A 13,663-nucleotide genomic window follows, 5' to 3' on the forward strand; every position below is an offset into this window, starting at 1 on the left:
TCGTGCTAGATTCGCGAAGTTAGCACATTTTTTCGATTTCGATTTTTTAATATAAGGAATGCGGAACTCTTTTAATTTTTATCAGAAACTGTAGAAATATGAAAAGTGCTATCAGAACTCTTAGTATTTTTTTTTAAATTCGTAGATTGTCGTGCCAGCTTCACAGACACCTCTCAGAGCAATAAATTTCATCCGAAGTATCATCGAATTTTATATGAATGTCGGTCGATGACTAAAAATTGAATATGACAGAAATACGATGTCATAAGTATTTTCAAAATATGAAAAGTAACGGTAAAAGTAACTGTTAAAATCGTTATCGTTACTAAAAAAATGTAAATACGTTATCGTTACAGTTACAGAAAAAAAAATGTAACGCCGTTACCAGTCCGTTACCAAAAAAAAGTAACTATAACGGTAACAGCGTTACAAGTAACGCGTTACTTCGCAACCCTGAATATATGATATATATATTGCAACATCTATAGATATTGCAAAATCTTTTTACATAATCTTTGGTAAATGTAATTTTCCCAGATATTCATATAAGGTTACAGATTAAATAACAATCTCTCGAGCCTCGAATACATTTATTACAGTCTTTTACAATTTTCTCAATAAAAAATAACCGCAATATATATTCTCAAGGATAACTCGCTCGATATTAAAAATCATTTATATAAGTGCAAATGCATTCTTAAAATTTCATGAAAATGACCTGACACAACTGATCTTAAATAATCTTTTTTATAATTTTTTTAATGACAAAGTAAGCGTATAAGTAATATGTATACAGGGTGTCCCGAAACTAACGCTTGATATTTTAAAGGCAGATTCTCTGGCCAATTTAAAAACGATTTTTCCTCAGCGAAAATGTCGCGGCACTAATAGTTTTCAAGTTATAAACGATTGAAAATAAAGGGTTTTTCGCAAATTAAGGCTTATGGGAATAAAATATTAATAAAGTCACATTCTTTAGTTAATTTTAGGTAGAGTTTACTTTAATAGAATTTTAATTTAAGGCTTAGTTAGAAAGATACATGATAACAAAAATTGGGAATATGCAAAAAATAATGATCTCCCTCGACATTTTTGCTGAGGAAAAATTTTTTTTAAATTGGCCAGAGAATCTGCCTTTAAAATATCAAGCGTTAGTTTCGGGACATACTGTATATGTATATTTGTATATGTATATTTTGTATATGTATATTTATAATATGTATATTTGTGTATGAATCGATATTGGAAAAACTTTAATGCTCGGTAGAGATTGTAACAAGTGAATCGAATTAGAACTGCCGCCTTTAAAGACAAAGTTCGTTTCCCCTAATTTAACGCATACGAATATTCAGTCGATACGCCGTGCATGTTTATCGATCTATTAGGTGTATAACTAAGTTCCCGCTGTTTTTTTACTCGAAAACTGCAATTATTTCAATAAGAAAATGAATTAATATATTAATCAAAATATAATCCATTGTTTTCTATGACTTTTTCCCATCTTTTTTGCAAAAGTTGAATTCCGTAACGATAGAACGACTTGTTCTTTAAAGCAATCCATTGATCGATGCATTTTTACACTTCTTCGTAATTGGAGAAGTGTGTATTGGCGAGCACGTATTGCATTGATCGGGAAAGGTGATAATCCGATGGGGCAAAGTCTGAAGAATAGGCTAGTGCGGGAGAACTTCGCATTCGAGCCCCAATAGTATTTCTTTTACGATTCTTGCAACTTGAGGTCGCGCGTTGTCATGCAAAAGAATCACTTTACGTAGATTACTGGCACTTTTCGCATCAATTCATCATTCAATCGGTATAATTGTTATTTGTAGCGGTCAGCCGTGACTGTTTCAGAAATCAATCGATGAGCTTCAGCTGTAGTTTTATTTAAATCAAAGTAGTGAAAAAGTACATGTCAAAAAAACAACTTATAACATTTCATTTTAAATCGATTCAAAAAATATCTCTTTCGCAAAAAATGAATTTTTGCGCACTCAATTCTATTGACAAATACCTAACTTCACTACATTTGCAGCTGGAGCCATCTAATTATGAGCGGGAACTTAGTTATATTCCTAATATAATGATCGAAGTGAGAGAGCCTCGTCTCTGCTCGTGCTCTTTCGTTCTGGGGCCCTGGCACGGTATACATCAAGGAGTTGATGATTCCATTAATTTTCTCATTTAGAAAAGACTGAGAAAATTGGAGAAGTTGTGAATATCCAAGAAATGAGGTTGGCCAACCTCTTCATATAATTCGTACAGCCTTTTTCACATGATAAAGAAGGAATTCGAAGCCCCGGAACAGGTGAAAGACCCAACGAAGGAGAGCAGGCGAGACACCTCGAAGAACAAGTAGCTCGAAGATAAATAATTGTTTCTGGTAGAAATATAGCGAATTATTATTGTAATATCTTAGTGCGAATAAGGATATCGAAATTATAAATAAACTACGATGCTTTAATATAAAGATTTTTGGAAAGAACAATCATTATTACTTTCAATAAGAATTGATATCATAATCTGGAGAAATCGCGATATATTTTAATTAATTTCTTATTATATTTGATTAAATTCCTATCTATTGTCGTCATTACTGATAAAAAAAAGTAAAAATCGTTATAAGATGCAAGTTAGATTGCAAAATTATAATCATTTGAATACAAATAATCGATCTATCGTCAATTTTCTTTTACCATGATTCTTATTTACGCATAGATTTCTGTAGCTTTTGCGTGAAAATTATACGCTGCGATATAATACGGTGATTTGAAAATAATGTAACAATATACATTTCGCGCGTAGTTGTATAACAATACGAACATTATAAATATTATACTGCAAAGCGAATTTGTGTGGTTTCCTGTATGTTTTACCGCGTAGTAAAATGCATTTTCTTTTTTTCTGTCTATCGTGATCACAAATTTTGCGATATATGATAAATTTCAGCTATGAATGAATCAAAGTCTGAGATCCAATCCTTCTACAAAGACAAGACCATCTTCATTACTGGTGCTTCTGGTTTTATGGGCAAGGTCCTTACAGAAAAGTTGCTATACAGTTGTCCAGATCTCAACAAAATCTATATCTTAATGCGAGACAAGAAAGGTCGTAGTTGCGACAATCGACTTGAAGATATGTTCAAATTATCTGTAAGATATTGTATGAATCGTATTATCTTTATTATCCTTAATGACAAAATAATGTTGCTATATATTCTGAAATATTCTTATAAGAATCATATCACATGTTTGTATATTTGTATTTTCCGTTTAGATTTTATTAATTTTTTTTATTTGATACAACTAATTTTTATATTAAATTGTTAATTTTAAATTGATTCTTGGTTATCAAGATTTACAATTAACTCTTTCCGGCTTTCCCAAAAGAGATGCGTTTCATATGAAGATAATTTTATAGATTTTTGGGGGTGCTGATTTCAAATTTACCATCAAAATTTAAATTCAAAATGGCAGATTGAAGGAAGCGATCATAAAAAACTTAAATATCAATATATTTAAAATATAAGCTTGGATTTTTTTTAAATATATATTAAATATATATTTTTCTGAATGTACACAAACATTTTCGACTCTTGGCTTTGTTATATACTTTTTTTTACAAACCGCGCATTTGCCGCGAGACTCGGAAGATGCTCATCGCACGCGTCGTCCTACTTCGCGCACACTTTGATTACACATATAAATTATATATTATAATATTTATTGTTGAGTATATTGCGCCCTTTGACAGGCGCTAAGCACTACGCTACTGATTGATGAACTGCGCAACCAAGAGCGATTGCTCGCACGACAGCACACAGAGGCGACATAGCACATAGCATGCACACGGCACGACTGTGCACACGACACCACAGTAAGAAGACGTCATAAGAGACGACCGAAAGACGGACCGTCGGAGACGTGAACGAAACATAAACGATGTGCTTAAATCTTCTATTACTACTTCGGACTGTTCGCGTATTGAAGACATAATAATAAGGCACAACGGCCTTAGACATGATATAAAACTAACAAAAAACACAACAATTGGCGCTGCGGCTTATTGAACCTGCAAGAAAATGGAACGAATACTTCAAGCGCTAGCGACTACTGCGCAAAACCAGGAGCAGACATTACATCAGATCGATGAGTCACAAAAGCAAATGGCGGAGATACTATCATCTCGAACACTGAGAACGGACGATAGTGCAAAATCGTCACAATTTTCAAATCTGACTACACGGCTCAGTAAATTCATTCATGATCCTACAAGAGGTAAAACCTTCACGTTATGGTTTGAACGTCATAGAAGCACTTTCGCGGAAGAAGCGAAGGGGACGACGAGTATCAACAATTACTCAGTCGTTTATCACCGAAGAAACCACATGAGATATCTTTTGTAGATCTCGTGCAACATCTTCAGAAACAGTTCCATTATAATAAAACGTTATTTCAACGTCGTTTTGAAGCTCTTAATTTTCGTGCTTCCCCGCCAGCAACGACTATAGAAATACTTGACAAAGTAAATGTTCTGGGAGATGCCTTTGAGCTCGATAATTTCAATATCGACCAACTCAAAATTCTGCTAACGGCTCTCGCCCTGAGCGACACACCTACTACACAGAGCGAACAGTCCTCTTCAAGGTGGCATCAGAAAAAGAAAACTGCACATTTCAAGACATTAGAGAAATCTGCTACGCACATGCGAACCGCACAGCTGACGTCGTGCGCGTTGAAGGACAACGCTTCTCAGAAATCAACGCGGTCAGCCAACCAACGAAGAATTCACCTAAAAAGAAAGGTAAATATTACGAAAAGAAAACAACTCCTACTACACTGAATTACGAAAAAAAGACAAATTCTACTACATTGTCGCCATGCTATGGCTGCGGTTCCGCAAAACACAGACGGGATGCATGTCCTTTTAAGAAAGCAGAATGCAGATTATGCAAGAAAATGGGACATATTGTTAGAGTTTGCTTATCGAAGCAACGAAATAAAATAAATACTGTCACATTACAAGGTGTTCTAGGCACAGGACATCGGTATCGCAAATTCGTGTATATTACTATCAATAACAAGCCATTGAAAATGCAGTTAGACACAGGAGCGGACGTAACCACGATCGGGAGAGAAACTTGGACACGGATCGGTCGTCCAAAACTCCAACTTCTTACTATACTACTTCATGTGTTAATGTCTCAGGACATCCAATGCATACCATAGGATTTTTTAACGCCTCACTTGGCTATAAGGACTGTATGATAAAAGCACCAGTCATCGTACTTGATCGTCCAGAAACTGCACTAATTAGCTCTCAAGCAATAGATGAGCTTGGCTTAATTATCTATGACACAGAAGTCGTAGGAAATCTGCAAATGATAAATACGATTACGGTAAGTTCACTTCATAAACAATTCACAGAACTTTTTAATATTTCGACAGGTGAATGCACCAAGATGACAGTTCATCTGTGGCTTAAACCAAATGCGAAATTGAAACACATTCCACGACGTCCAATCGCACTCGCATTGGAAGAACCAGTCAATGAAGAACTGGATAGACTCGTTAAGAATGGAATTTTAACGCCAGTCGACTTTTCGGAATGGGCTGCTCCCATAGTAGTTGCACGCAAAGCAAATGGAAAAATACGTATTTGTGCAAACTACTCAACAGGATTAAATGACGCACTTGACGCGGAGGATTATCCAATCCCAGGGATAGAGGAACTTATGGCAAAACTTCGAGGAAGTTCTATCTTCTCACAACTAGATCTATCTGATGCTTATTTCCATCTAAGACTAGATGAGGAAAGTAAGAAGCTAACTACAATAAATACTCATCGAGGTTTATTTGCTTACAATCGGTTGGTTTTTGGATTAAAACCAGCTCCTGCAATTTTCCAACGTACGCTGGAACAGGCACTTACAGGTATTCCAGGCGTACTCGTCTATCTTGATGATATTCTGATTTATGGCCAGGAACGCACAGAACATGATACGCGTTTACACGCAGTGCTAAACCGCTTGCAAGAATGGGGTTTTCGACTCCAAAAGGAAAAATGTAAATTTCATACTTCAATAGTTAAATACCTTGGATTTATTGTTTCAGCTAAAGGTAGCTTGAGCCCGACCCAGCACGTCTTCGACCTATCCAAACAATGCGAGCTCCGACGAATGCAAAAGAGTTAATGCCATATTATCGTCGTCGCGATTACTTAGCCATAGTTGATGATACATTAGTTCTAGATGAGAAACTAATAATTCCTAAACGTCTACAATCTATTGTACTGAAGCAACTACACATTGCACATCCAGGTATTCGCCGGATGATACAGCTTGCTCGACGATATTTCTATTGGCCGGCGATGCATGATGACATCGAGAGATACGTAAAAGAATGTAATCATTGCGATCGCACAGCAAGCAACCCAGTAAAAGAACCATTACATCCATGGCCAAATCCAGAGAAACCATGGTCACGCCTTCACATTGATTTCGCAGGCCCGATACACGGACAATGGGTACTCGTCATTGTCGATAGCTATTCCAAATTCGTGGAAGCAGGATGGTTCTCAACAATAACATCGGCAGCAACATGTCGATATCTGCGAAGACTCTTTAGTCGATATGGACCTCCTGAAGTACTAGTTTCAGATAACGGTACTCTATTCACTTCAGTGGAATTCGCGCAACTGTGCGCCGAATTTAGAATTCTTCACGTGCGTACCCCACCTGGGCATCCACAATCAAATGGTCAAGCCGAGAGAATGGTCAGAACATTGAAAAGTTCTATCGACACAAGTCAAAGTTCACAATTAGAAACGGAATTAAACAAATTTGTTTACGCATACAACTACACACCCAGTGATGCGGTACCAGATCATAAGTCTCCGGCAGAAATATTCTTTGGACGTAAACTTAGAACTCCATTAGATATTTTTACTGCAACCGAAAAACCTAATCTAAGTCTTACTTCTCGGCAGAAGCAAATGAAGCAACAATTTGACGCTCATCACGGCGCCAGGCCACGTTCATTTGCTACAGGTCAATCGGTACTAATTCAACTCTCCAATGGACAGCGTATTCCTGGAAAAATTGTTAGGCTGATAGGGAAAGCACTCGCTCGCGTCAGCATTGAAGGAGGATTCATTACCAGACACTTCAATCAAATATGGAATCGTCCAAAGGGACAGGAAAGGAAATTCAATACGTTCAGCGAAGATCTACTACCTTCGGGAAAAGAACCAACACGGATTCAACCAGATCCAGTACTTCATACTTCGCTAGAAGAAAGAGAGGAGGCAGAACCTCTCAACAACGGGACCACACAACCCCCAGAAGCATCTGCTCGTCGTTCTGAACGTCTTTCACATCGAATTCGACCAGATTACAAGGAGATGAGAGGAACTCGCCCCTATCGAAAACAGCATTCTTAAGCAAGGGAGGAATGTTGGGTATATTGCGCCCTTTGACAGGCGCTAAGCACTACGCTACTGATTGAAGAAACTGCGCAATCAAGAGCGATTGCTCGCACGACAGCGCGCAGAGGCGACATAGCACATAGCATGCACACGGCACGACTGTGCACACGACACCACAGTAAGAAGACGTCATAAGAGACGACCGAAAAACGGACCGTCGGAGAAGCATGGATGTGGTCGACGTGAACGAAGCATAAACGACGTGCTTAAATTTTCTATTACTACTTCGGACTGTTCGCGTATTGAAGACATAATAATAAGGCACAACGGCCTTAGACATTATATAAAACTAACAAGAAACACAACATTTATCATAATAAAGTTGTAATCACACTTAAATAAAACTCTAAGTTTATAATTATCGCATAAATCCCATGATTTTTTGACATAATATACGGTTATTCTTCACTCTCTAAAAATTTGACTTTTTGTAAAGTTTAAATAATTATATTTTACTGTAAACATTTCAAAGTGTACGATTTTTTTACATTTAGCTTGAACCTTCTTCTTTAAAACAAGCCAAGGTAAAAGTTAGGATTAAATGGGATTATTTGTTTAATTATTTCTTTCGTGAGTGGGACATATATGTCCCGGAGATACGAAAGAGTTAAAAAAGCTATGTAAACTTTATTGACTTATTATTAGCTAATAGTATAATATAATATAATAGTATAATATAAAGAATAGAAGTAAGAATGGTCAAATAAGTAGCGTCTCTTATAAGAATTCTTCTGTTTAGCGACTTTTTTAAGTACATTTTTTAATAACTTTTAAAAATAATATAAAATTTGTTTTTAGGATAAAATATATTATACACACACAATTTTGTTCCCAGGTAGCACATGTTCGTTTTATTATACGTTTCTTAAACGTATCCAATGTTTTTTAATTTAGTAAAGAATTAATAAGAAACGTTTCTCTAGAAACGTTTTTAAAACTCTATAGTTAAGGAAACGTATTTTTCACATTTCTGTAGACAAAATAAAAATTAATTTTTAATATTAATTTCAAATTAATTTCAAATTATACGTACATATATACATACATACATATAAATATATATATATATATATATATATATATATATATATATATAATTATTACGAAAACTATATTAATTTCTATTTACAAATATATGAATAAGAATCAGTATTGCATTGATCTCCAGTAGAAACGCTTATTTTTTGGTACTTTATCTTTTATCTCACTATTTATAGTCAATGGAAGTAAAATTTTACTATAAAATCAGTGATCGCTAGTTAGTTCGTTTTTAGCACTACGGTGCGCTATTTTTCTCGTACTTAAGTTTTAATCATGAGAATTATATAAAGCTTGCAAAGGGCTAGACACATAAAATTAAAAGTATTACTTCGATTTAATATCTGATACAATCTCAATAGAGGAAGTTCCGATATTAAATCGATTTTATAAGTCGGACAAATAAATGTTCGGACCAATAAACAAAAATGATCCGTTCATTATATATTTAAGTAAAATAAATCGTTATCTATTTAAGATGCATGTTCAATATGCATGTAAATATAAATAAAATTTTTAATTTTTTACGAAGTAGATAAATTATAATCTAATATTATTGATTAAAACAGTCAATATTACTGATACTTTCAGTAAAATATTATTGATTTCCAGTGCTATAATAACTTATAACTGCTGCATCAGTGATTCTATTTACTGTTTTCATTGATAATATACTGATTCACTTTTAAAGAGTGTGTAAATACATTATTTTATTAATTCCATAAGAAAACCAACGTTTAAGGAATAAAAGAAAAATAGTAAAAGAGAAAAACGTATTTTAAATGTATTTTAAACGGTTTTAAACATTTCTTTAATCAAAAAAAGAAACATATCTTAACGTTTTTCAAGTGGATATTTTAATAATTAGAAACGTTTTCAAGATTCGGTTATGAAACGTTTCAAAAAAACATTGTTTTTGAAACGAATACATATGTGCTAACAGGGATGTGTTTCTCTCTCTCTCTCTCTCTCTCTCTCTCTCTCCCTCTCTCTTTCTCGTTTTAAACTTTTTATCATAGTTTATTATACATACAAATTATAACGTTTTACATAATATGTCAAATTAATTTAATAGTACTTCAAAATATTATAAGATTTCAAAAAATTAATGATATTATTATATTATTCGACATATGATGTGAATCAAACATACAAATGAAAATATTACGAAAATTTATTATTAAATTTTAAATATAAATAGATTTAATATTAATTAAGGTTATTCAACTAAAATGTTTTTAAACAATGAATGGTAATATATGCACGAGATTAGCAAATAGAACTGATATTTTTATATAGATGTTTCAAAGAATACGAACTGAGAAGCCTCAAGTTTTGAAGAAAGTGATACCGTTTAATGGCGACATATGTTCGGACAACTTGGGCCTTACTGATAAAAAACGTGAGCAACTAATAAATGAGGTAAACATAGTATTTCATTGCGTCGCGAGTCTGTAAATGAATGCGAAATTGAAAGATGCCGTCGAAATGAACATGGTAGGATATTAGTTTCCCTAAAGAAATTTAAATTAATCTAATCAATTTAAGTCAATTATCAATCTAGTTTATTTGAACAATTGAATTTATATTTTCTATGATGTGTTATTAGTTATTTGCATTGGATGCCAAGTTTTTGATTACAGTGTAATTATTTTTAAACTTTGTTTGCTCACACGATAAATTTTTATATAAGAATATAGATAAAGATATTTATTTTTAGAAAGCCTTTTGTTAAAGCAATATAAAAATCAAAGGACTCCGCACAAATTTTATGGTAAAGTGGTTTCAGTGAAATTGCCTAAAAGTTGAATATGTTTTAGTTTATGACCGCCTGATCAAAAGTCCTAATGGACACGATCCTTAAAAATAAACAGAATTTTCGTTACAGACGTTCAAAACGGATTAGATTCACGTACTCTGGAGATGTATTCAACATTATATGTGGAAATATATTAATATATTCGCTTGTATACATGAGTCTGTGTGTATATATGTATATAGTATAAAGTATAGTATAAATTATTTTTTTGTTAAGTACTTTTCGAGTTATAAGGCTTGAAATAATTTTTTAATTTTACATAAACCATAAAATATCTAGTAAAATATTCATTTTTTGATGATATTATCTCAATATTTTTATGTGCGAAATAATGAGAAGAATTAATTGGTATAAAGAAAGCACATAGTTGTTTTTAAGAAAAATTGTGTAATTTGTAATTAACAATTACATATTTTATCTTAAACAAATATGTATATTTTCTTTACACCAATTAATTCCTCTCATTATTTAATAAAAATATTGCGCATAAAAATATTGAAATAATATCATCGAAAAATGAATATTTTACGACATATGATTTATATATGTTTTTTATGGTTTATGTAAAATTAAGAAATTATTTCAAGTCTTATATAACTCTAAAAGTATTTAACAAAGAAATACTTTATTGTAATGTTTCGGAAAGCTCTCGAGATAAACTATAAGAATGTACGATAAAAAATGGGGAGTTCCATTTGAAAAACAAAGTTGAAGTTCATATGACCTTGGCACATTCACTCAAGGTGAAACCAATGTCATCATCAGGTGTCCCCCTCCGAGCCCTACAACTTTTATCTAAAACATTTTTTCATCTGACTACTTTCTGGGACATTAATCGGGGTGCTCAATTAAAACGGGCCTGTATGTATACACACACACACCGACTCATGCATACACGTGAATATATCAACATATTTCCACATGTAATATCGAATACGTCTCCAGCGTACGTGAATCTAATTGTCCGTTTTAAACATCTGTAACGAAAAATTTGTCCATTTTTAAAGATCCTGCCTATTGGGACTTTTGATCAGGAGGTCATAAACTAAAACATATCTAATTTTTAGACAATTTCACTGAAACCACTTTTCCATAAGATTTGTGAGACATACTATATCTTTTAGATTCTTAATTTTGCACATACAATAATATTCTTGATGATATATAAGGCATGAGACTTTGACTTAATTTTCAAGATAGGTACAAAAAGGGTACCAAACTTGGGAAAAGAAATGAAGCATTTATACATCTAAGCACAGCCTTCTGTCACGTCGATCAAAAGGAAGTAGGTGAGCGTATATATGATTCTTCTAATGACCCTCAGGATATCATGAGACTCGTCCAATGCTTAGATGAAGATACTATCGATCTTATTACACTAAAGTAATTAAAAATCGGTGATTTTAATAATTAATAACATTCAGCATAAGCATAGCACGCGCAAGTAAATTTTATTTAGTTATTAACCGTTTGAGTGCCACGGACTTTTGTAGAAACTGGATCGAAAAATGCTAAGCGGCGCGATAGCGCTTGTCTAATTCCGAGTCGAAAAGAGCCAAGCGGCGCGATAGCGCTTATTCGGTTCCATGTCGGAAAGTGCCAAGCGCGATTGCGCTGTTTTTTACTTATAAGCAATAATTATTATCCAGGGTGTATACTACCGGAAAAAACCTGGAAAACCTGGAATTCTCAGGGATTTTTATTTTAACCTGGAAAATCAGAGAATTCTCATCGAATTTTATTAAGACTCAGGGAATTTTTTAAAAACTACTTCTTTGATCATTTTTTTTTATATTGTAAGTGTAAACATTCGCTCTGTGTAGAATATCTTGAGCGATATCGAGCGTGCAGTTACTGGCCTGGTTTACACCGTACGTTTTTTGATACGCGAATCAAAAGTAATGCGCACCAAACGTTTAATTCGACTGCGTTTACATCAAATGTATAAATACATGCGCGCGCTTTAAGGAATCCAGCTAAAGTACGCAATAAAGTACGAAGAGTCGACAAGTGATACACAGTAGTGTTATATTATCCTTCTCTATATTATCCTTGTTATATTAATCCTTCGTTCTTTAATGCACAAGTGTTTACAGCGCCACACATATGCTTGATACGCGTATTATTTTGATATGATACGCCTTCTCGATGCGTATCGTACCAACTCAAACGGCATTGTTTACACTATACATTTAGTACGAACATAACATTTGATACGCGTATCAAACGGTCGGTGTAAACCAGGCCACTGTGAATTTACAGATTGATGCGCTGGCACTTTTGGGTACTGGGCGGGGGGAGCGCGGTCGCGCCGCTTGGCACTCAAAAGGTTAATAATATATTTTTTAAATTATAATTTTTTTTCAACTATTTAAAATATTTAAATCTTTAAAACTTATTGTAAATAATTATATAAATTAATGAAATAAAGTAACTATATTGATGAAAGAATATTAATAAACAGTATTAGTAATATGTAAATATAATGCTTATAACTAATGTTTATAATGTTTAATTAAATTAAGTTATTTCTCCCTCTTAATTGTGTAAATGAAAATATATGAGATTTTGTGTGTTTATCTTTACAATTTTTTTAGATTACTATACCCACATCCAAATACTTATACATATTCGAAACATCTGGCTGAAAAGTTGGTAGCCAATGAATTTCCTGAACTGCCTTGTTGCATTGCTAGACCATCAATCGGTAATTATCGGTGTATCTTATTAATTATAAAAGATTTTAAAATATAATATCCCGGCGACTGTGTATAGACAAAGAAAAATATAAAAATTAATAAATCTCGTCGCAGTGTTCCCTTCTTACAAGGAGCCGTTACCAGGATGGGTCGACAATTTAAATGGATCTATAGGATTACTTGTCAGTGGAGGCAAGGGTGTTATCAAATCGATGCATTGCAACGGCAGTTATAATGCCTACATTATACCAGTTGATTTTGCAATTAACGATTTAATCATAATTGCATACAAAATTGCCACTAGCTTGAGAAAGTAAGTTTCCATTTTGCTCAAACTTTTCTTCTGCAATAATAAAATATATCACAATTTAAATTAAAATGGAATTTATCATCTAATATTACGCTCGTAATATAGACAAATCTTTTTGTCATTAGTGCTCCTTCAAACATTTTTTATATCAAGATCATATAATATTTTAAATTGATGAAGTATCTCAAATTAAAGTATCGTATATAAACTGTTAAAGTACCTTATCTTTTTTTTTTTAATTTTAAATTTTTCCAGAATTTATTATCGTGAGATTTATTAAAAGTATGAACTTACGGTAATTATGCACTTTAC

At 33.3% G+C, this 13,663-nt stretch overlaps 1 pseudogene across 1 annotated transcript; it reads left to right on the forward strand.

Moving 5' to 3' along the window:
- Positions 1-2,708: 2,708 nt before the first annotated feature.
- LOC145968027 (putative fatty acyl-CoA reductase CG5065) lies at positions 2,709-13,393 on the forward strand (annotated as a pseudogene). Its single transcript, XR_014437646.1, has 5 exons — positions 2,709-3,152; positions 9,823-10,020; positions 11,539-11,725; positions 12,940-13,049; positions 13,156-13,393. The product of XR_014437646.1 is annotated as a putative fatty acyl-CoA reductase CG5065 (transcript).
- Positions 13,394-13,663: the final 270 nt, after the last annotated feature.

This window comes from Camponotus vicinus, unplaced genomic scaffold (assembly GCF_025532165.1).
Source record: "Camponotus vicinus isolate PSW18456_S1 unplaced genomic scaffold, iyCamVici1.0 SCAF_3, whole genome shotgun sequence".
Classification (NCBI taxonomy): domain Eukaryota; kingdom Metazoa; phylum Arthropoda; class Insecta; order Hymenoptera; family Formicidae; genus Camponotus; species Camponotus vicinus.